Genomic DNA, 24,034 nt, shown 5'->3' on the forward strand with positions numbered 1-24,034 from the left:
TTTTTTCAGCATACAATACAGTATCAAGTATAGATACAGAACTATAACACACATACCTGAAACTGATTCATCTTACATCTCTGAAACTTCATCCCATTGAGTTATATCTTCCAATTTCCTACTCCCTTCCCAGACCCTAACTACCATCATTCTGCTTTTTACTTATTTGAATTTGACTATTCTAGATACTGAATATAAGTGGAATTATGTACTAGAAGCTCTCTGTGACAAGCTTATTCTGATTCCCATAACGTTTTCAGGGAAACTTTGTCACATATGGTAGGATTATCTTCTTTTTTAACGTTGAAAAATATTACACTGTATGTATGTACCACATTTTCTCTGTCTATTCATCTATTGATGAATGTATACGTTTTATTTGTATGTCTTGGCTCATGAAAATCATGTTGCTATGAACAGAGGCATATATATATATATATATATATATATATATATAGAGAGAGAGAGAGAGAGAGAGAGAGAGAGAGAGAGAGAGATTTTAATTTTAGTTCTGTTGAATAAATACTCCAGAAGTAGGATTCCCCAAAAGCATGATAATTCTATTTTTAGATATTTGAGGAGACTTTTTAGTGTTTTCCATGATAGCTGCACAAATTTACATTCCCACCAAAAGTTTACAGGGGTTCTATTTCTCTACATTCTTATGAACAATTTTTACATTTAAAAATTATTGTTGGTTTTATGAAACCCACCCTCACAGGTGTGTTGTGATAAGTCATAGTAATGTTTATTTGTATTCTGTTGATCATTAATTACCTTGAGCATCTTTTTGAATGCCTGCTAGTCATTCATGTGATTTCATTTATTAGTTCCAAAAGGTTTTTTTGTTGTTTCGTGGAGTCCTCAGGGTTTTCTATATCTGAGATCTTGTCATCCAATGACTAGGACAATTTGACTTTTTCCTCTTCTTCTCTCTTTTCCAGTTTATTTTCCTTGCCTAATACTCCAGGCTCAAGCTTTCAGTACTGTGGCAAAAATGTCAAGAGTGGACATCCTTACTGCATTTTTTAATTTAGAAGGAAATTTCTCAGCTTTTCATCATTAAGTTGGATGTTAATTGTAGACTTTAAATATATAGCCTTGATTTTTTCAGGTAATTTTTTCTGTGCCTAGTTTATTGTGAGTTTTTAATAATAAAAATGTGGTAAATTTTGTCAACTTCTTTTTCTGCATCTATTTGGGTGATCATCTGATTCAAATTTGTTATTTTCTTAAAGTAGTGCATGATAGTAATATTAATTAATTAGCTAAGACATCCTTGATTCCCAGGGATAAATCTCACTTGTTCATTGTGTATAATCCTTTAAAGAGGATTATTATTAGATTCAGTTTACTAGCATTTTTAAGGTTACCAAGGAAAAGGGTTCATAAGATGAATTTGGGAATGTTCCCACCTCTTAATTATTTTTGGAAGAGCTTGAGAAGGGTTGGCATTAATTCTTTAAATGCTATTAGAATTTATAGGTGAAAGCATCATATTTGAGGCTTTTCTTTTTTTTTTTCTTTTTTATCTTTTTTTTATTTGTTCTCTTTAGATATACACGACAGTAGAGTGTTATTTGACATATTATAAATACATGGAGTATAACTTATTCTAATTAGGATTCCATTCTTATAATTGAACATTATACAGAGTTTCACTGGTGGTGTATTCATATATGAACTTAGAAAAGTTAAGTCAGATTCATTCCACTCTCTTTCCTATTTCTATCTCCCCTCCCTTCCCTTCATTCTCCATTTGTCTAATCTACTAAACTTCTATTCTTCCCCTCTCCCTACCCTGTTGTGTGTTAGTATCTGCATATCAGAGAGAACATTTGACCTTTGGTTTTCTTTATTGAATTTTCTCTAGTGTCATCACATATAATGGCCATTATTATCACTAGAGAATAGTGTTCTACAGTTTAGTTTGGTCTAAGTATAGCCACCTCTGATCTCTTGTAGCTACCATTTTCATGGAATATTTTTTTCTAATCCCTTTTTGTGGTTCAATGTATGTCTTTAAATCTAAAGTCATTTTCTTGTAGATAACATATAGTTGAGTCTTGTTTTCTTTTCGTTTTTTTAATTAATTCAGCCACTTAGAGAGCAGGGGTGGCTATCCTTAAATAAAGGTTTTTGAGTTCTTTATATATCCTGGAGATTAGTGCTTTATCTGATTTGCATGAGGCAAAAATTTGCTCCCCAAATGTATCCTTATTGATTGTTTTTTTAAGAAGCTTTTTAGTTTTCCAATTTTTTAATTCTTGATTTTGTTTCTTGGGCTTTAGGAGTCTTGTTAAGGAAGTTGGGGCCTAATCCAGGATGATGGAGATTTGGGGCTACTTTTTTCTCTGTTAGGCACAGGGTCTCTGGTCTAATTCCTAGGTCCTTCTTCCATTTTGAGTTAAGTTTTGTGCAGGGTGAGAGATAGGGGTTTAGTTCCATTTTGCTGCATATCGATTTCAAGTTCTCCCAGCACTATTTGTTGAAGAGGCTATTTTTTCTCCAATGTATGTTTTCGGCTCTATCGTCTAGTACGAGATAACTGTATTTATGTGGGTTTGTCTCTACTCCATTCTGTACCATTGGTATACATGTCTATTTTGGTGCCAATACCATGCTGATTTTATTACTATAACTTTGTAGTATAGCTTAAGGTATAATATTGTGATTCCTCCTGCTTCACTCTTCTTGCTAAAGATTGTTTTGGCTATTCTGGGTCTCTTACTTTTCCAAATGAATTTCATGATTACTTTTGCTATTTCTATAAGGAATGACATTGGGGATTTTAATTGGAATCTCATTGAATCTGTATAGCACTTTGGGTAGTATTGCAATTTTGACGATATTAATTTTCCCTATCTAGGAGCATGGGAGGTCTTTCCATCTTCCAAGGTCTTCTTCAATTTCTTTCTTGAGTATTCTGTAGCTTTCATTGTAGAGGTCTTTTACTTCTATCTCTTTTGTCAAGTTGATTCCCAAGGGTTCTTTTTTTTTTTTTTTTTTTTTTGAGGCTATTGTGAATGGAGTAGTTTTCCTAATTTTTTTCAGGGGATTCATCACTGATATATAGAAATGGGTATTGATTTTATATCTTGCTGTTTTTCTGAATTCATTTATTATTTCTAGAAGTTTTCTGGTGGAGTTTTTTGGACCCTCGATGTATAGAATCATGTCATCAGCAAATAATGATAGTTTTGAGTTCTTATTTTCCTATTTGTTTCTCTTTAATTTCTTTCATCTGTCTAATTGTTCTGGCTAGAGTTTCAAGGACTATGTTGAATAGAAGTGAGGAAAGAGGGCATCTCTGTCTTGTTCCAGTTTTTAGAAGAAATACTTCCAATTTTTCTCCATTTAGAATGATTTTGACCTTGTGTTTAGTGTAGATGGCTTTCACAATGTTGAGGTATGTTCTTACTATCCCTAGTTTTTCTAGTGTTTTGAACGTAAAGGAGTACTGTATTTTGTCAAATGCTTCCTCTGCATCACTTAATATAATCATATGATTCTTATCCTTAAGTCTATTGATGTGATGAAATATATTTATTGATTTCCATAGGTTGAGCCAAACTTTCATCTCTTGAATGGATGGAATCCCTTCTTGATGTGGTGCACTAATTTGTTAAAATGTTTTTGCATGCTATTTGTCAAAATTTTATTGAGAATTTTTACATCAATGTTCATCAGGGATATTGGTCTGAATTTTTTTTCCTTGATGTGTTTCTGCCTGGTTTTGGTATCAGAACAATACTAGCTTTGTAGAATGAGTTTGGAAGGGTTCTTGTAACTCAAGATAGCAATGGAGGTGTCCCAAGATGGACGTAACCACTTTCAGAGATGGGGCTGAAAGGGTGGGCTGCCTGTTTGAAGATGTAGTTGTCTCCAGGCCCTATCTGTTGTCCCAAGGTGAAGGTTACTGCATGGGAAGGCTATGGCGATTGCTCCAGGGTCCCAAGATGGAGGGAAGGTTAGGCCTGGGCTCTGACATGGGTCTGCCAGTTGGCGGGGGCATTCCTGCCTTGGGGCCTGAACTTTGGCTCTTGGTTCTTTTTAAAACTTCTGTTTGCTGAACTTTTACTTTTGTTCACATATATTTTTCCTGAGGTAATTGAATGTCGCGACCCCTTGCCCGCAAGGAAGACGCAACTCAGGAATCTTCTTTCAGCAGTTTATTCAGGCCCTTGATATTTCTTCTTCTCCCCCTCGGATGCCCCTCCCAGCCTTAATAAAGCATCTCAAGCCCCAATGCAAAGCTGCCACGTGGATCTTTCTCATAGGGTGGGAAGGGATTGCGTGCCAATTCTCCATATTAGGAGTTGTTTATCACAGGCCACAGTGGAAGCCGGCGCCATCTTCTAATGGCGGCCACGGTCTAATTAGAACGGCTCACCACAATTGAACATTTTTATGATGCTTATTTCAGATTTTCTGTCACATAATCTATATGTCTCTGTATAATTAGTGTTGGTTTCTAGGGCTTTACTTTGTTGTTTGTTTGAATCATATTTTCTTATTTCTTTATTTTCTTGACTCATTATTTTGATATCAATATGTGCATAAACTATTTTCCAGTCTTCACAAGTTAGCTTTGTATAGGGGAAAATCTTCACCATTCAGTCCAACTGCATTATCTGTAGTCCTCTCAAACCTTTGTGGGAGTCTATAGTACCATTTATTCTAAGCAAATTCTCAGGTATCTAGAGTATGCCAGGCCTTATTGCTGCTCTAATATAGGTGAGACAGAAGCCTGTATCAGATAGCACCTGGGGAGTTGGGATGCTGAAGAGGTTTTGACTCAACTCTTTCCTTCCCCAGAGGGAAGCTGGAAGCTGCATATGTTTCAGCCCACTCACTCTGCACTGGGGAGGGTTTGGGAGGTCTATGGACATTGCATATATACTTGTTTGAACACCTGCTTATTCTTTGTGGCTACCAGTATTCTAGAATATGCTGAGTCTTGTCAGTGCTCAAAGATAAGTAAGATAGAAGCCAGAACCTTGAGCAGCCCCTGGAAAAAATTAAAACCTTAGATGTGTAGCCAACTCTTTCCTCCCTGGGGAAAAACTGGGACTTGTGGTTTTTACCCATTGCTCTGTGTAAAGTCAGGGGGATGAGCTATGAAGAGTGGCCAAACACTAGATGAAACCACCACTTGGTTTTCTGAAGCCTTAAAGGTCTAGTGTATACTGGATGCTGTCAGTGTTCCTAGACAGGTGATACAAGAGCCAGTCCTGCAGGCAGTACCTGGGAAAATTGGAATGTTGACGCACAGTTCAGCATTTATACCTCTCCAGAGAGATCCTGGGAGCTAAGACGGTATTGAATAAGAGTAGGGATGATTGTAGGGATTGCAGTGTAATCATACATTACTATGGTATACAAAAGAACTTAAACGTGATGGTGACTTAACAGTTGGGTCACATTTACAGATTGACTGGACTTGTGACCTTGATCATTGTATCTCAGAAAAATTACATGCACAGTATGGTTTATTACCATTCATCTCTCTCTCTCTCTCTCTCTCTCTCTCTCTCTCTCTCTCACACACACACACACACACACACACACACTCACACACACACTTTGTCCATTTGCCCACGTCTTTTCACTCAGTTGGAGTTCCTGAGATCATATTGCAAAACTCTCCTTTAAAACTATTCCTGGCTTCCATCTCTGGGTCAGCCCTAGAAATCTCCAATCCTCTTCGCCCTCTCACCAAGATCTCAATACCCACTCTACCATGCTGCCTTCATAATTCTTGCTAAACTACTGAAATCTCAGTAAAGACCCAACTCTAGAACTCCCTGAATGCAATTCACTTTCATATTCTTCCTCAAGCTTATCTTTCCTCTCACTCCATGAATACTTCCTTTTGCAACCCCATATTACCCACATCCCTCATCCTCATATTTATCCTTCAGTCTTAAATTCTTGAATCCTATTTTTCATTTCTTTTTACCCTGAAGTATGCCCCAGTTTTTCCCTTCAATGTTTGAACTTACCTTCTTTCAGATAGGATAGCAAATTCCCAAGGAGCCTTTACCCTTCTTATCCTCAGATTTCTGCAGTCTACAACAGGAGGCCTAGATAATCTCATTGCCCTCTGGTACTTCCGGTCCTCACCAGGTAAGATGGGTCTGACACTTGTATCTTAGGGTCTTAGAGCTAGTTGTGTCTCTCTCCAACTAGATTTCTCTTGAAAGCAAACCCCATTGTGCAGCAAGATCCTATTGATATCCATTCCTATTACTGCCCTTCTAAGGTCTTCTTGCTACTACAGAGAAAGAAAGCTAAGGAACACCTCTTCCTAGAGGCGACTTTGACTACAGATTTCACATCCAATAAGGACAGAAACTTACACAAAATCCCTAAGTTAAAAAGAGAAGATGTGGAGAGCAGTAACTGTAATTGGGAGACCAATGTGTGAAATTGGGGTCCCTGATGACTTCATGGCTGTGGCAATGTTGGAACTTATCTTCTTTCAGATAGGATAGCAAATTCCCAAGGAGCCCTTGGTGCCTGGAAAAATTTCTGTACAAAAGTGCAGGACGCCTGGGTGCTATGGTAATGCCCTCAATGGGGAGGCTCTGTGCTAGAGTCTTATCAGCTTCGACTTTGCTCTCAGTCACATTGCTCCTGGAAATAAAGGAATTCTCTTGCTAAGACAACCACAATGTTTCATCACTTCTGCTGCTCCTGAACCTCCCTACATAACAGTAACTTTAAACATTGAACTTTCTTGAGAGCTACACAATGCTCCTAACATTGCACATTGCAACAGTAGAATGCAACTGAGGAATAAGCTGCATATTGTTGCTAACTCTGTAACTTTCATGAATACAAAGAATAATGCCTGCATAGTTTTTAATCTAATTAATGAAACATACATAATAAAAATTGCTGGCATAATTCTTTAGACCTGCTTCTCCATCAGGGAATGACATCCAATGCCAACTGTTTTATCTTCACAACCTGCTTATGTGAGTTTTATTTCTTCCAATCTCCCATGACCCCTCACCAGGACCTGCTAGCTTGGCCACGCTGGTCAAACCAAGAAGACATTGTCCTCTGACCACAATTGCCAGCTGGACCATAAGAATCAGCATGTAGCAATCAGGGACTTTCTGAGAATTCCCCTACTATAGAAAATCTGACTATTGTTTCCTTCCTCCTTCTGACTTTTTCTACTCAACAGATTTCTTGAAAGTTGTCTTCCTGACTTTTGTTCCTCCAGTACCTCTCTCATTATATAAAATTGAATTTTTACTCTTGTGTGTTTTTTAGCCTCATAGTGTCTAAAAAATCCTGACCTATTATTCATAACTTAAATAAAACAATAGATGAGTGTTAAGTGATATATAAAAATAGAAACAAATATATATATATATATATATATATATATATATATATATATATATATAACCTGGAATGTAGCATTTTACAAATAATAAAAATAGAAAAATTACCATTTGGGGTGGTGGATAATCTCAATGTGCATTAGATTTTTAGTTCATTATAGTCATGGGCTGGCTGGAATCTTGGTTAACCAGTTGATGACATTTGGAGTATTTCTCTGAACAAAGAATACTCAAACCCTTTCAGGGGGCAGCAGGTAGCAAAAATAAAAGTAGACCAAGAGATACTTGCAGTTCTAGGACAAACTGAAGACTGTACTTTCCTTTTGAGGTATGCAGCCATTTCCCAGTATCTGCTAATTATTTCCATGCTAAAATATGGAGCCTGGCTTTCTACATTTTTCAACTTATTTAGAGAAACTAAGACTCTTTCTTTCTGGTAAAATCTTCAAAATTTAAATATTTATCAACTGATTCCTAAGTTTTTAAAATATTGTATTGGTTTATAAAACTCAGCTATAGGTTGTTTCTGTGCCATAGGGTGACATTTTCTTTCTTTCTTTCTTGTTTTTTTTAAGAGAGAGAGATTTTTTTTAATATTAATTTTTAGTTTTTAGTGGACACAACATCTTTATTTTATTTATTTTTTATGTGGTGCTGAGGATCGAGCCCCGTACTCCGTGCATGCCAGGCAAGCCCGTTACTGCTTGAGCCACATCCGCAGCCCAAGGGGTGACATTTTCTGATCACAGGTTTAACCAAATGATTTAAATGTGGGAAGATATATCACTGGAGGGAGGAGAAAGGTCCTTAATCAAAATGAACTCCTATTATAAAGGGTTGAGATTATTGAATATTAGCTCATAATCTGAAACAGAAATATGAAGAGTTAATTTTCAAAGTAGGTCACACAAACTTGAGATCAGAGAAATTGGAATATCACTGTGAGACAGACCATGTTCCTTTAGACAGTCAGGAGAATGGATAATTTTACATGCTACTAGAGGTGGTGAAAAAATGAACTATCTAAGAAAAGTGATATTGGTCATTTTTTTTCTATCACAGTGTATTCAAGAAAATGGGCTAAATAGTCAAGCCTCATTAATTCTCAGAGGCAGGTACTCTATTATGTATCTTATTACTGTCTGCATTTTTCTGTTTGTTTGATCAATTTCATTTAAAAAAAAACAATAAATAAGTCCTAAGAAAGAAAGACATATTGGACTTATAAGACAAAATGACAGAGAGGATATAATTTAGATTATAAGACAAAATAACAGAGAGTAGATAATTTAGATTATATGGTTTGGACAGTTCTCTTTAAAGCTTTAACATTTAAATTGAAACTTTAATCATCTAGAAAGGCATAGTTGGGAGAAAAACCTTCCAGTAAAGAGTTATTAAAGCTCTGAGAAAGAAAATAGTTTGGACATTTCCTGAAATAAGAAGCAAGCCAGTTTGGCCTGAGTAGAGTAAAAATTGAAATAGGGTTGAGAGAAGGTAGCTGTGGCAAAGAACATTTGCTTTATTAAAGAGCAATAGGAAACCAAATGCTTTTAAGCAGAAAAATGTTGAAGACAGGTTTGTATTTTATAATTTTATTCTATTATGAGAGGACTAGATTGAAAGGACAAGAAGAGATGAGGAAACACTACATCAAAGATCACTACTGTTGTTCAAGCAAGAAATGATGATGGTGTAGACAGAGAAAAATGGACCAATTTAAGAAACAGTTGAAAGTAGAATCATTAGACTATATATGGATAGTTTGTGGTGCTCAGCCTGCTGACACGGGCAAGTACTGGATAGAGAGGGAAAAGTGAAAGGAAAAGATTAGAGTAGGCCGTGGAAGAATAAAGAAAGTAAAAAATTTAGAAACCAAAGCGGAAGGATATTTTTAAATGCCACAAACAGACACAAAGTCAAGAAATTTCTTGACATATATTTATTTATGACCCTACTGTAATGCATTGCTTACTTCATCTTTCAGTGCTTTTTAGAATGGGAATGTTTCTAAAACCCTTTCTTACTTTTCAAAATCAATCATTCCTTTATAATATTTGAAAGTTTTTTTTTGTACTAAATTTTAAATTTGATTCTTTTTAATTGTATTTTTTAAGTGCACTTAATCAAAGTCCTAAGAATTTGCTTATACTGATTGAATATATCATACATTATTGTGAACTTGATTATTTGGGAGAATATTAATGGTTTGTTATTTGTAATAATATATATCAAAATGGGGCTTTGAAACTTTTTAGGTGCAATTAGACAGTGACCAAAGAGAAAAGTATCATGATGCTTTAAGATATTTAATCAACATATTTTTATAATTTGTATTGGTTTTAAAATTAATTATTTTCTCTTTTAAAGTTGTGACAAAGGTTATGTGCCCTAAAAGTAGATAAGGCAGTAATAACTGTAAAATTAGCTACCTTCTTAAGCATTTACCATGTGTCAGACACTGCAAACACAGTTGTTAACCTTTACAGTAACCCATGTGCTAAGTTGTTATGGTTTGGATTTTATGTCCCCAAAGGTCCATTGCTAAAGGCTTGATGACCAAACTGTGGTGCTACTAGAAGTGGAAGAACCTTTAGGAGGTGGAGCCTTGAGGAGGAAATAAGTCTTTGGGGTGTGCCCTTGAAAGGATATTGGGATCCTGGACCCCTCCTCTCTCTTGTTCAGCTATATGAGTTGAGTGGCCTCCTTTTCTTTGCATTCTCACCATGATGTGCTGCCTTACCACAGGCTCAAAACAAAATGGCAACTGACCATAGACTGAAATCTTTGAAACCATGACCCTAAATAAATCTCTCCTGCCTTTGAGTTAATTATTTCAGGTATTTTGTTATAGTGATGGAAATCTGATTAACACATAATCATTGTTATTATTCTTTTCTTAATAGGGAAATAGCAGTTACATAGAAAGAAATATGTACTTTGAAAAATAAGGAATAAATATATGTATTAAAATGCAATTATTTACTTATAAGTCTACATGCCAGTCTCAAATTTGAAGGAAGAGATCAGTCTTCCAAAGCTAGACAATGAAGTGGTAATTATTTTGACTCAACATTTTTTCAAAGGAAGTTTCATCTTACCTATATGAATTATTGAATAGTGACTTTAGATTCAAGAAAGTCTATTTTAGGTGTCATCATACCAATTGTACTATAGTTATGTTTTTATTTCCCAAATCTAGATTATTGGTCTTAACAGAAGAACATACTAGCCACATTAATACACCCTAATGATGTTTCAGAAATCTTCTCAGGGGCAACATGAAAGAAACCATTTAGTTTATACATTTGTTTCAAAGTAAGGTAGGTTTCTATTCATAGAAGAGGGATACCTTTGAACATAGTATAACATTATAATGATACTTTTCAAACTAAAATATTAAATCAAACTAAAAATATTATGTTCAATAAGCCAGTATCCACTCTATCTATAATAGATTGATATTGACAAAAATATCCAGAAGAAAAAAATGGTAATTCTAGTATGCATGAGGTAAAAACAAAACAAAAATTAAATAGTGTATGAGTACTTCAACAAATTACTGAATCTATTTCCATTAATTTTATAAAGAACAATTTATTTCAACTTACCATAGTAAGAGTGTAATATTTCATTTGTCTTAGGATATTAAAAATCTTTATTTTAAAATTTAAGCCATAAGTTACTGATTTTACATCCAACTTATAAAAGATAGCATACAAAGACGTTAACATTTTTATCTTTTTTTTCTGTTTAAGATTCACTTTAGAATCTATGTAAGATACTTTTCTGCCAAACATAAACATTTATGTTAGATTTTAAAAATAATTTTAGGTTCTGTAGAGTCCTAAGTTTGTCATAGTTTACGTCTTTTCCTAATCTAAGCAGTATTTTCAAAGTAACATACTACATATTTAGCTTATGTGTACCAATGCCCCCTGAACACAAACTATTCATCTTATCTTATTGTTTGACAGCATTTATTGACCCATATGCCTAGCCAGTTTAAGTGTGTTCTTTTATCACTATCTGTAAGATACAACTGCTATCCTAAGACTACATTACTGGGAATAAAAACAATTCATTTCCATATGCAGATATTACTTTTAAGCCTCCCCCACCAACAGCATCAATTGAAACATTCAAATGAATCCTTTTAATTCTAATGAATCCTTTCAATGCACTTTTAATGGCATGAAATTTCCACCATTCTTTAAAGACTTTCACTTTTGTTTTAACTGTTACAATCCTGAAAAGTTTGGATTTTTTTCTCTTTGCTTTTCATTTGTTAGTTTTTATATCCAAATATATATATTTTTTCATTTTCACAAGAAGGATCTAGAGACCACACAGAGCCAGCATGTTTTTCTGTTAGTATTCCTTTTAATCTTTACCTTGGAGTTCATATCAAAGCTATAATTATTTGCCAGCCAGCAAAATCTAATGGCTCCCTCTGGTTGAAAGCTGTCAACAGCAATCTATCCAGCAGTGGGGGCATTCCCTGAAATGGAAAAGCATCACATATGGTTGTATTCCTCAGTGAGCTACAAACAAGATAAGATTTTTACATTTTCAAACACAAACTGTTCCTAACCCCACATAATAAGAGAGAGGCACTAACATATCATTGAAAGGTTCTATCATATCATTACTAGAGAACTATCACTTCTTGGTTCATTACTGTCCTATAGGAGAAAAGATAGCAAGTTAGTCCAGCCATTTATATTGGGTTTTCTTCTCTTGATTTAGCAGTATGGCAATGGATCTTTCTTAAATGTTAGATCATGATTTATTAGGTGTCCAAAAGTAAACCTCTTCCCCACAATGTAAAAAGAAAACAGGCTTCAAATGATCACTCCAGATTTCCTGCTAAGCATAAAGACTGCTAAATTCATTAAGGAATCCAACAAAGCAAAACACTTCAATATTTTTTAAGAATGTGGTAAAGTGCTGTTTAGGAGATTTCTGAAGTAGGTGATTTGTTTAACATTTGTTTTATCACAACACTATTGTGTAATCCTACTGACACAGTCCAGTATAATGACTCTCAGCATCAAACCAACTATTCAGCCTTATGCTGAGTTTCCCATCCAGACTAATTAGAATTCTTGTCTCTTTAAAACATTTGCACTCTTAGCATTCCAGTGGTTTTTCCACTTCTGGCAAGGCCTTTTGGATATTTCTAAATCAGGATATACTGCATGCTTCTAGCATTCTGTGTGTCTTAGTTTCTTCTGCCCTCATACCTGAATGCCAGAACTATTGTAGTCATTCTTCAGAAACTTGAGTTCCTATTATCTCACTTTAAAGGCATCCAGATTAAGCAAACTAAAACCAGAATATTCACTCAGTAGTATGCATAAATTCTAGAATCTTCTCTTTTGACCAACTTTACTATTCTTTATATGTACATAACCAATACTGGGCTTAGGGTATTGCATAAAATGTGTGCTTAATCTTAGTTCATCTAAAAGAGGTGATTATGTAAGAGTAGGTTTCAAGTAATAAATTGAAAGTGAACAGTCTTTCATCAGGTAAAAGAGGAATTCATTTTTTTCACATGATGAACAGCAAGGTAATATATAACCAAAGGGCATTACTCTGCTCTCTATCTATACAAAAGTACTCAATAATAAGGCTCTGAAAGTTCCTAAAAGAAAAGCTGTGGCATGTTACCCTATCAATTTCTTTCTAATGCACAAACTTCTAGGTATCACTGGTAGGCAATTCATATTCCAACATACATTTTAGACAATGCATCATTGGCTGTTGTGTCCTTTTGTAAAGATCTTTTTGAAAAACGCAGACACAATTTTGCTTCAGAGATTAAAAGCAACTGATAACAAGGTCTGTTGGAATATACCAGTGGTTTAATCACACTAATTAATCTCGTAGCTGAACTGAAAATTGGAGAAATCTTCACTCTGAATTCAAACACATAAGAATGGCTTTGGTAAAGTAAAAGCATGACAACTTGTTTGGTATTTGGTCTACTTTCCTGACACATAACTCCAAGGTTCAATGAGCTGGTAGTATGTTTTGTTCATTATAGCATCTTCAAGCATTTTTAAGATGTCTGGGGTTTGGCAAGCTCTGCAGTTACTTTGCCAAGCACATTTTCCATTAGCATTTACACCCATATGTATTTTAAAGGAAACAGTCTGAGTGTTTCTGATTAAATAGAGCTATTAAATGTACAAATGGCCCCTTGGAAACACTATGATAAGTCACTTAGCTCAGTTTTGTGGAGAAAAATGAAAAATAAAAAAGAATTTACATTTGCCAAAGAGCCCAAAATTTGAATTGCATTTGAAATTTAGATCAAAATATAATTAAATCTTAGAATTGAATAAAAAACCTTCTTATCCTGATTAACCTCCATGTGATTTTCTGCTTATTTCACCATTTCTAATTTACCATGTATCATCTTCTACCATAACATTTTAAATATTGGGCATGCGTATGTCATTATACCATGGATGCTTTTCTGATTGCCCTTTATTTTAAGTGATATATATATATATATATATATATATATATATATATATATATATTTGTATTATAGGTATGATAAGTGATATATATATATATTTGTATTATAGGTATGATAAGTGATATATATATATATATATATATATATATATATATATATATATTATTGGTAGCTGTTTACAGAGAAGACAGCAATTCAACTTGTCACTAAACATGCCAAAATATTGGCTGAATTGCTTATTCATGTCCCCTTAACACTAATATATAATAGGTAGTATACTGAATAGAATACATAACTATATATAAGTATGTACATCATAATATAGTATTTCAATCAGTACCTTAAGGGACTAGTACCTAGTATATAAAGATTCTAATGCTTACTGTATTAATACTGAAGTCAATATTTATAAATGTATTTTATATCTATTTTACATTACATCTGTTTCACCTGTTACTATAGTAATAAGACTATCAGGTTCAATGAAGATTCTGACCCTTCAAATTTGAGAATATTTTCAGGTAGAGAGCCTGCTGTTTGGATTAAGCCAAACTTTTCTAGGGAGCAACAAATTCCAGGTGACTTTTTATAGACTCTTCTAAGGAAAAGATTATACAAAGTTTCCAAAAGATTTAGGAGAACAATGATATAGACAAATTTAAGTGTTGGCTGCTGAATGAGTTCTTGAGACTGTTCTTTATCTCTTCTATGACCATCACCTTCATTTTGAGAGCCTCGTGCCTGATGCTGTTGTAATGTTTGGCACTAGTCTTCAAACTTAGGGACATATTCCCCTGGAGAGTCTTCCTGAGGGAGAAGCAGGCATAGACAGTTTTAAGAAAACCACTTTTCCAATTTCACTTTCAAAAATGGTTTTCTAAAATGTATTCACCTTAGAAAGCACTTGAGGTCAAGATGTGTCACTTCCCTTTACCCCTACCTCCCCACAATCTCTCTCTCCACTTATTTCCACACATCTTGGTATGGTGTACATGACTGCATGACCAAACATTCCTGGTGCACCAAAAGAAGAAATAATGAAACAAACTGTTGCTTGAGAAACTACATTTAACTTCTAACAATTTTGTGAAAACTGAGACATTGGATAGGTTTTGCTAAAATCTGTTTTTAGACTTTTCAAAATTTAAGGATGTGCATAAATTTGATGACTAGGTAACAAATGCTTTTTAAAGAAAAGTGGTTTCCAATGTTTGCTTTCAACTAAACAGAAAGAGGACCTAATTGAATTGTCAGGCAATAAATCATTAAGAGCAATTTTGAGTAAAAGATCACAATATTATTTTAGTGTATAACTCAGAAGGATTTTAGATAATTGAGTGGCATATCTGTGTTATAATTCCTTTTAGTTCCATTGTTTATTTGTTGGAAATCTGAAATAATGAAAAAAAAAGAATCAAATTGAGGCTGAATACTGGATGATTCTAGAAACAAGCTATATTAATCCACATATTCACAAAATAACTAGAGGGAAAATATGTAACTCATTAAAAGACAAATAAAATTCTTTAAAAAATATTAACATGCACTATACTTACACTGTACACTAGTAGTAATTCTAGTCCAACCAAGCAGATTTTTTAAAATCAGAATTTGCAATCATCAGTTTAAAAACTATACAGAGTTTTGTTGAATATGGTTCTATTCTTCTATTTCCTTTGCTTGCCTGAAATAAAGGAACAAGCAAAATGGAAAATTGCATGTATGATAAATGGGCCATTAAGATATCTACAGAAGACATGATGATTTGGGGTGATTTTGTCAGATAGTTCAGACTGTTGCCTTAATAATGATATAAGTAAATTCTTGAAAGTTAAAATAGATAAAAAAACAACATTGAAAATATTTTTAAAAGAAAATTAAACATCTATAAGGCTAGATACCTTATTCTGTTTTGATCTTATATTGTATATTCTTTTTAAGTAGATAAATCTATTTTAAAAACAGTTAATCCTAAATTTTATTATAAAAATAATCAAGAGAAGAAAAAAATTCAAGGGAAGAATGTATAACAGAGAGATCATATATGTTGCCTAATGTAGCATCATTAGGCATCCATTCAGCCAAATACTATAAAATTTCAGCTGTGATGCCATAGAAAGTGTCATATATTATGACTTATATAACTTCACAAATAACTATTGTATTAAAAATTAATTCTATAATTATTTTGCATTTAACTTTCTCTTCACTGGAAATGTAGCAAAAATAAAATAAAATAAGCAAACACATCAAGAAGAAGCTGAAGACAGAATCACAAGAAAGGGCATTAATTTTGACAGCTGTTGGATTCATTTCAACAAGTCAGTATAATAAAAATTTCATCTAGCAATAAAAATTCCAGAAATAACCCAAACTATTTACATAAATTTGGTATAGAACAAAAGTGGCATCTCAAATTAGTGAGGAAAATGTACTACATTTTAATAAGTGAGATTGTATAATAAGAGAGCCATGTAGAAAAAAACAAATTTGGATTAAAATTTGTCAGGAAAAATAATAAATAGGTTAGAAATCCAAATTTAAAAAATCAAACGAGTGCTAGAAGAAAATATAGTTGAATTTCACTGTACATTTATGAAGGAGAAAAATGTTCAAACCATGGCTCAATTTAAAGAGAAAATAACAGAAAATATTGATAAAAAATCTATATAAATATGTTTTTAAAATGCAAAAGAAAAACCCATTGCAAAGTGCAAAATGAACATAAAAACTGGAAAAAACCTGTAGTTCATACAACAGTTAAAGGGTAGTACGTGTAATATATCTTCTGAAAGTGAAGAACGGCCACTTTAAAGAAAAATAAGCCAAACTTACAAACAGCTTAAAAGGACCAGTAATATAAATGCCTTAAAATTTTAAAAAGATATTCTGCTTTGCTCATAATGAAAAAAAAAGCTGTAAATTAAGACTATAAAGAGATTTAATTTCTGTATTAGATTGGCTAAAATCCAAAAGTTGGCAACATCCTCTGTGGATAAGGATGCATATAGCATTCATTTACTGCTAATAGAAATGCAACATGTTAAAAATTATTTTGGAGGGAAATTTAATATGTCCTGTCTCCTGGAAACCCCACTATTAAGATTATGTCCCCAAAATATACAGAAAAAATATGAAAAAAAGAGAATATGTACAAGGTTAGTTATATTAATATCTGAATAGGATACTGGCAGATAAACAAATGTACATCAATATGGGACTGGGCTTGTTGGAATAAATATAGAAAGGTGACCCAATTCTAGTTCTAAGTAATGCTAAAATGGTAAGAGGAGAAGTTATATAAATTAATAAAAAGTTCTTCAGTGTATATTGTTAGATACAAGTTTGAGAAAAATAAGTAAAATATTCTGTTTATGTAAAAAGTGTAGATTATATGCAACATCTTAAGTATAAAGAGCAAACTGTTAAAACAGGAAAAATTATTAACTATTAATATATGATATGTACAGAGCATATGTTAAAAGCTGTAAGTTCAACCTAGAAAACATGGATATCTATGGAAATGGGAGAGAAGGGGAGAAGGAGAATGGAAATAAACCTGGACTTTTCTTAATATACTTTGTTTTGTAGGTTTTAGTCTATAATCCTCTAAATATTTTGCATAATTGCTAAATAATTTATTTAAAATGGAAAAAAAAATAGGAAGTCCTAAAACCTTAAAGCAAACTATGCATTGGATTTTATGTTACAATCACACAGAATAAAATTGTTCCAAGTGCCTTTAAAACAAAATAATTTGATTGCACACGTTTATATCACAAGAATAAAAATAACTTCAAAAATATGTTCTATACTGCTTTTAGTAGACATTTTATTAGTAATTATATTGATACTATTAGTCTGAAACAAACATACAAACACACTTATAGGAAATTGGTGTGTGCATACATTTGTATATATATTTACAAACATATATATGTGCATGTGCATATATACATATATATAAATACATGTTTATATATGCATAGCCTATATATGATGTTATTATGTTATGTTTTCTTAAAAGAACATTTATTTCATAGATATATAATGGAATTTTTATGGATAAAATGATATTATAATAATAAAACCTGGATTTATTTTAAATAATTCATAACTTAGTTTTGTATAGGGAGAGTAAGTATGGGGATGGGGAAAATTTGCTTGTGCAACAGTTGATGAAGTTAGCTAGTAAGTACATGGGATTAATACTATTGTATTTTATAAATGTCAGAAGTTTTCAGTAAGAAAAAGTTTATTATTAATATTACTCATTGATTATTTCATATCTATCATGCTTTCTCCATTTCTCCCATGGTCTTCCTCTTGAGTCTCTCCTTTAAATTATAAGATGTATTTATTATGACTGATAAATTCTAATATCTCTAAGTACAAACCTGAAAAGAAATGTTTCATACCAGTCTTTTTTTGGCTGACTGAACATATTTTAGTCAAAAAAAAATATTAACTCTTTCTTATCCCATTCCATTTCTCACCTTGGTAAATAATAGCTTTTGGTTCTTTTAGTGCCAAATGTGTTCATTGTCAGCAGTTGTAACTTCAGCATATGTTATTGGAATTTCACGCTGCTTAAGGCTTCTGCGTGTCTGGAAAGCCATTAGGCTTAGGTATTATGATTAAGCTGAAGGTCATTTTGGCCATAACTTTTTTTTTTTTTTATAGAGACTTTGAGGACCCAGGTTTACTACCTACTAAACTGTTCTAAAATGAAGTGTGTATCCTTTATAAGAATCACATCTTAGGGAAAAAAAAACTATGATGCTTATAAAAATGATGCAAGTGATTTTAATAAAAAGGCTACAAGAAAGGGAAACTATAATCTGCCCCCCCTTTTCACTCTGACCCCATCTGTTGTAAATGAATAAAAACACAAATTGGGTTTTATGCTGAACACTTTAAAGTTAGTAGGGGTTTAAGGTTATAAGCAAATGAAAACCAGAAGGAGTCTTGGAAGTTGTATGAACCTATGTGCTTCAAGATTGTTTCTACCAGGTAATCACAGCGTGGAAAATGGTGAGAAAAAAGAGCTGTAAGTTTAGAGAAGAGCTACTCCTGTGTTCCCCTTGCTTGTCTGCACTTAGGAGTCTGTCTACAAAAACATTTTTCCTGGGTATGGGCCAAATGAAAACTAGAAGGTATTTAAAAATTACATAAAGATAAACTTACTTTATTTAATGACTTCCTGATTTTTAAGGAGCTTTTCTGCTTTTTCTGGTGTTACAACATCTTTTCTTTTGTGAAATGATTAGCAATATACAATATTGTTATTGCTTTTAAGTTTTAGCTTTTTACTTATCCAAAATACAAAAGTTAGTAACTAACTATTCATAATTATTCTTGAAATTTGTACTGACAAGCGAAATTGGAAAGTTCAGAGAACCACAGTTAGTCAATTTACTCATATAACAGTGTTTTACCCAATATTACCCTAGGGTTTGGTCCCTCTAACATACCTGGATCAGGTGAGTAGACTAAGCTGAGAACTAGAAGGCATGGAGGGCTGAGTAGCTTACCATTGAAACACTCAAAAACAAAGAAGGAAACCCTTTTAAAGGTATCCCCTTTACCTAGAAATCTTCCATTTAAATCTCCACATTTTCAGGCATCCTACTCATTTAATATTTCTCTCCTTCATTAAATTTTCTGGGCTTCCTCCTTTAAGGCTAAGATTCACCTGTCAGTACTACCAGAATATTTACATAGGGAATTTCTACGCTTAAGAAAGAAAGAAAATGGCTTGAAGTGAACATCTATCAATTTAAGTGTTAAATGAGCTAAAATAAGTTTATCTGGCTTACTGCTATTTTGGCTCTTGGTCACAATGACCATAAATATTTCCTATGTCTCATGTCAACTGAGAAAGAAGAAACTAGTTCAGAGCAGCAAATCTGGGATCACTTTGTTTGCCTTATTTTCTGCCAACATATACACGGCTTCTGGGTTCAAAAGGTAAGCTAGGTGTCAGGAAATTCTGATCTAATATTTTTTTCCTACTGATTTAGGACAGTGAGACCCCCCCCCTCAAAAAAAAAGTGCTCACTTTGTATTATGAAGATTCATGTAGCATTATAGTTCTTATAGAACTATCAAATATATTGATTCTAAAAGTTAGAAAAAGAAGATAGGAAAAAAAACTGAGAGGAATACTAACTCAATGTGCCATTTAATTTTTAAAACATGTCTCATATTTTCTTGGATTAGAAAAAATGATGAAAATGGGGTATCAAAGGAAATTTTCTCTTAAGAAATATACACATGTCTGGAATATTGTGAATTAAAAGAAGAAGGAATTCTGAAACCCCAGGAGAAGTGAAATGAGTGAATATTTTTCAGTTGTAGAAACGACCTCGACTTTTTTTTTAAGAGCAGTGTGCGATTGTAAACTCTCTGCTCCTGGGTTGCAGCACTATTGCTTATGGTCCAACCATTAACTCCTCAACTGTCCAACCATTAACTCCTCAATCTTCAGTAGGGGGCTCACATTCAACAGCAGAGTTGAAGGGAGAATATACTCCATTTTGGGTTACATAAAAAGAAAGACAGGAATGGCAATCGGTGGAAAGATTTGAGGGAGGTGGAGAGTTTGGTGAGAAAGAATAAATAAAAACTACAGATGACCAGACCCAAAGCTCAAGCTCCCCACAAAGCCCAAGGAATGTTAATGGGAGCTGGGAACCTCTCTATGTGAAAGGGTGTTCCAATCTATTATTTATGTCAAAAAGGAAAGGAAATTTCAAGAACCTGGGCAGCTTGAAAGAATCTAGTTTACTGATACGGATGTGCCTGACATGAAATGCAAAATAAATGAATGTCACAATTTTTTTTTTTTTTTGGAAACTGCCTTCTTTTGTTTTTGCTTCTGTTTTTGTCTTGATTGTTTAAAAATTTCCTGTATGTTTCACTTCCACCTCTAAACCACTAAATCTGTTTATCTTTTCTCATAAAATGCACTATTTATTCTAATAACAAATTTAAAGAATATGTCCATTTTAATATTCACTTCACAATTATTGCAATTTTTATTAGATGTAATAACTGCTTCTATAAGTTTTACCCTAAGTCCAAACCTTTGTAGTCAGAATGTTTATGCCCCCCCCCCCCCAAATTCATATACTGAACACCTAATTCCCAAGGTGATGGTATTTGAAGATGGGGCCTTTGGTGATGAGTAGGTCAAAGGTCAGAGCTCTCAAGAATGGGATGAAAATCCAATCCCCAAAAAACAAAGGCCAAATGTTCTCTCTGATAAGTGGATGCTGACACATAATGGAGGTGTGTGTGGGAAAAATGGAAGAATTTTGACTGGGCGAAAGAGAGGGGACAAGGGGTAGGAAAGATGGTGGAATGAAATGAACATCATTACCCTAAGTACATGTATAACTAACTGCACATGTGGTGCAACCCTACATCATGTACAACCAGAGAAATGAAAAGTTGTGCTCCATTTGTGTACAGTGAATCCAAATGCATTCTGCTATCATGTATACAACAACAACAACAACAACAAAGGATTAGTCCCCTTCTTCCATATAAGGCAGTAAAAAGGATCCAAATCTAAACCAGGAAATGGGCCCTCACCAGACACCAGGTCTTCTGAATCTTTTATTTTTCATTTTCCTCTTTCAGAACAGAGAGGAATAAGTTTCTCTTCCTTATAAGCTACCTAGTCTATGGTATTTTGTTATATTATCCAGAACTGTCTAATATTACCCTGATTACTTGTCTAAGGCAAGTAATCAGGGTAATATTGTAGCATGACTTCTGTGCTAGGAATGGAGTAAGGTTAACAGAGTAAGGATCCAGTAATATCTATTCAGTGCTTCTCAATATTCTTTGAGATATCATGTCACATAGAAAACTATGTTTGTTATTTGTATGACACCCTGGGGTATACAGGGAGTATTGACATAATACCTTCCTGATACATCCAAAGCCTCACCCAACAGCCCCTACAACTAAAGATGAATATTTTTGCAATCAGAAATTCATTTCCAGAAAAGGGAAACAGTTTCATCAATTCTCAATGTGGGCAAACATTAGAATTTGATACCCTAGAGAACCTGCATATTTTTGTACAGTGTGGCCTTGAATACCAATGCTTTGCTATTAAAAAAAAAGTGAAACTATTCCCAACCCTATGAAAAGAACAGGACCTGCTTTTTTGTGTGCTCACCACCAACAAGTGAGTAAATCAAACTCTCCTGAGAATGATAAGATTGGAAGAAAATGCAGCAGAGCAAAGCATCCAAAAGGAACTGAGTGGGAGGCTGCCTTAGATGCACCATGAGGACAAACCTGTCTCAAAGTCAATGGAGCCCTGTCTGATGCATGGAGGCCATCCATCTTTAGGAAATTATATTCTAGCTCAGGATACTAGGCTCTGGAAGTGAGATCAACTCAGCATATTTGATGAACAGAGAAAGGTTTACGTGGCCAGTCAGATGGAGAAGGAGTGTTAAGGAAGGAGTTGAGCTGGGTGCACATCATGTATCATCATTGTAAACTTTACACCTAAATTATAGGGTTTGGAAATGGTAAATTGACCAGATCTGATTTACATTTTTAAATGGTCACTCTAGGGGGAAGACTATTGCAAAGGAGCGACAGTGGAATCAGGACTGCTTAAAAGAAAATTATAGTAATTTTCCAGAATCAGAAACGTACAATTGTTAGAGCATTAGAGTAAAATAACAAATCAAAACAAAACAAACAAACAACAACAACAAAAAACCACACAAACTGTCTCACACACACAAACTTAAGAAGCAAGAACAATTTTTATTTAGGTTAAGGGAAAGATATCAGTGCTTGGATCAATTCTGCCAGTGTTTGTCTTTGAAACTTTTTATGGTTCAGAAACTTGAACATGCTTTTGGGTGGATATAAAATATACAATATGGTCACAGGATCATCTATTACTTCTGTAATCATTCTCTCTGAGGAGAAATTGTTTCTTTCCTCTGATACATCTTTCATACGGGTCATTATTTCCCATTTATAGCTCAGCTCTCGGAATATAATATTCTTATCATAAGCAAGTCCCACAGAATATATTCCTGGTTAATATTTTCTCAGTAGAATGCTTCTTGCTAATGTAAACATCTATCTTTGATTTAACACTTTCACCTGTAAATGATATTGGAAAAAAATGTTTTTAATACACATTAGCAAAAGGCAACACAACAATAACAAAAGAAAAGAGAAAGGAAAAATGTCTTGGGTTACATCCCAAATAATCAAGTAGAAATCAGAATCTCTGTAGGTTTCTTGAAGAGTGTTGACAATCAATAAAAAGGAATGTTGCTAGAACCAAATATAACCTTTTATGAAATAGAAAGCAATTGATTTAAATAACAGTTTTGTATTGTTTAGTGATCAGAAAGTAGCATTTTAAGTATTTTATATCATGACATGCTTTATATTTCTTACACAAAAGTGTTTCTACTCTGTTGTAGTTTTAAGATATTGAGTGAAGGATTTGGTTAACATGCCACTGTTTTCCTAATTTAATATAATAAAATATAGGTCTTACATTAGAGTGAATAACATTCCCCTAATACCATATTGTAATCCCTATAGCCTGCAAATATTTTCTTATTTGGAAAAAAGTGCATTAAGTTAGGATGATGAAATGAGGAAAGTATTTCCATTATTTGGGTAATAATTTGGGACCCTAAATGTAATCACATGTATCCCTACAAGAGAGGCAGAGGTATCATGATACCACATAGAGACACATAGAGTAGAGAAGGATAAGGAAGAAGATGGCAAAGTTTGGAATATGCAACCACAAGCCAAGGAATACTGACAATCACCAGAAACTGGAAGAGGGAAGACATGGATTGTCCTATGGAGGGAGTACATCCCTGCCAACACATTGGTTTTGGCCCAGTAATACTACTTTTTAAACTTTTGGCCTCTGGAACAGGGAAAAAATAAATATCTGTTATTTGAAGCACCCCAGTATGTGATGATTTGTTGCAGTAGCCACATGAAACTAATGTAGGCCTTGTGTTGGTATTTTCATTCTGAACCTCTGAGTTTTCAGAAATGGGTTTCTGATGTTAAGTAAATTATGGGATGTGGATATTTCCCAGTTTCTTGGAGGAAAGTTTACATTTGTAACATACATGCTTCTATATGTCCTCTAATTCTATGA

The sequence above is a fragment of the Marmota monax genome, unplaced genomic scaffold (assembly GCF_021218885.2).
Source record: "Marmota monax isolate L192 unplaced genomic scaffold, Marmota_monax_Labrador192_F-V1.1 WCK01_AAM20220418_F8-fsc00065, whole genome shotgun sequence".
Lineage (NCBI taxonomy): Eukaryota > Metazoa > Chordata > Mammalia > Rodentia > Sciuridae > Marmota > Marmota monax.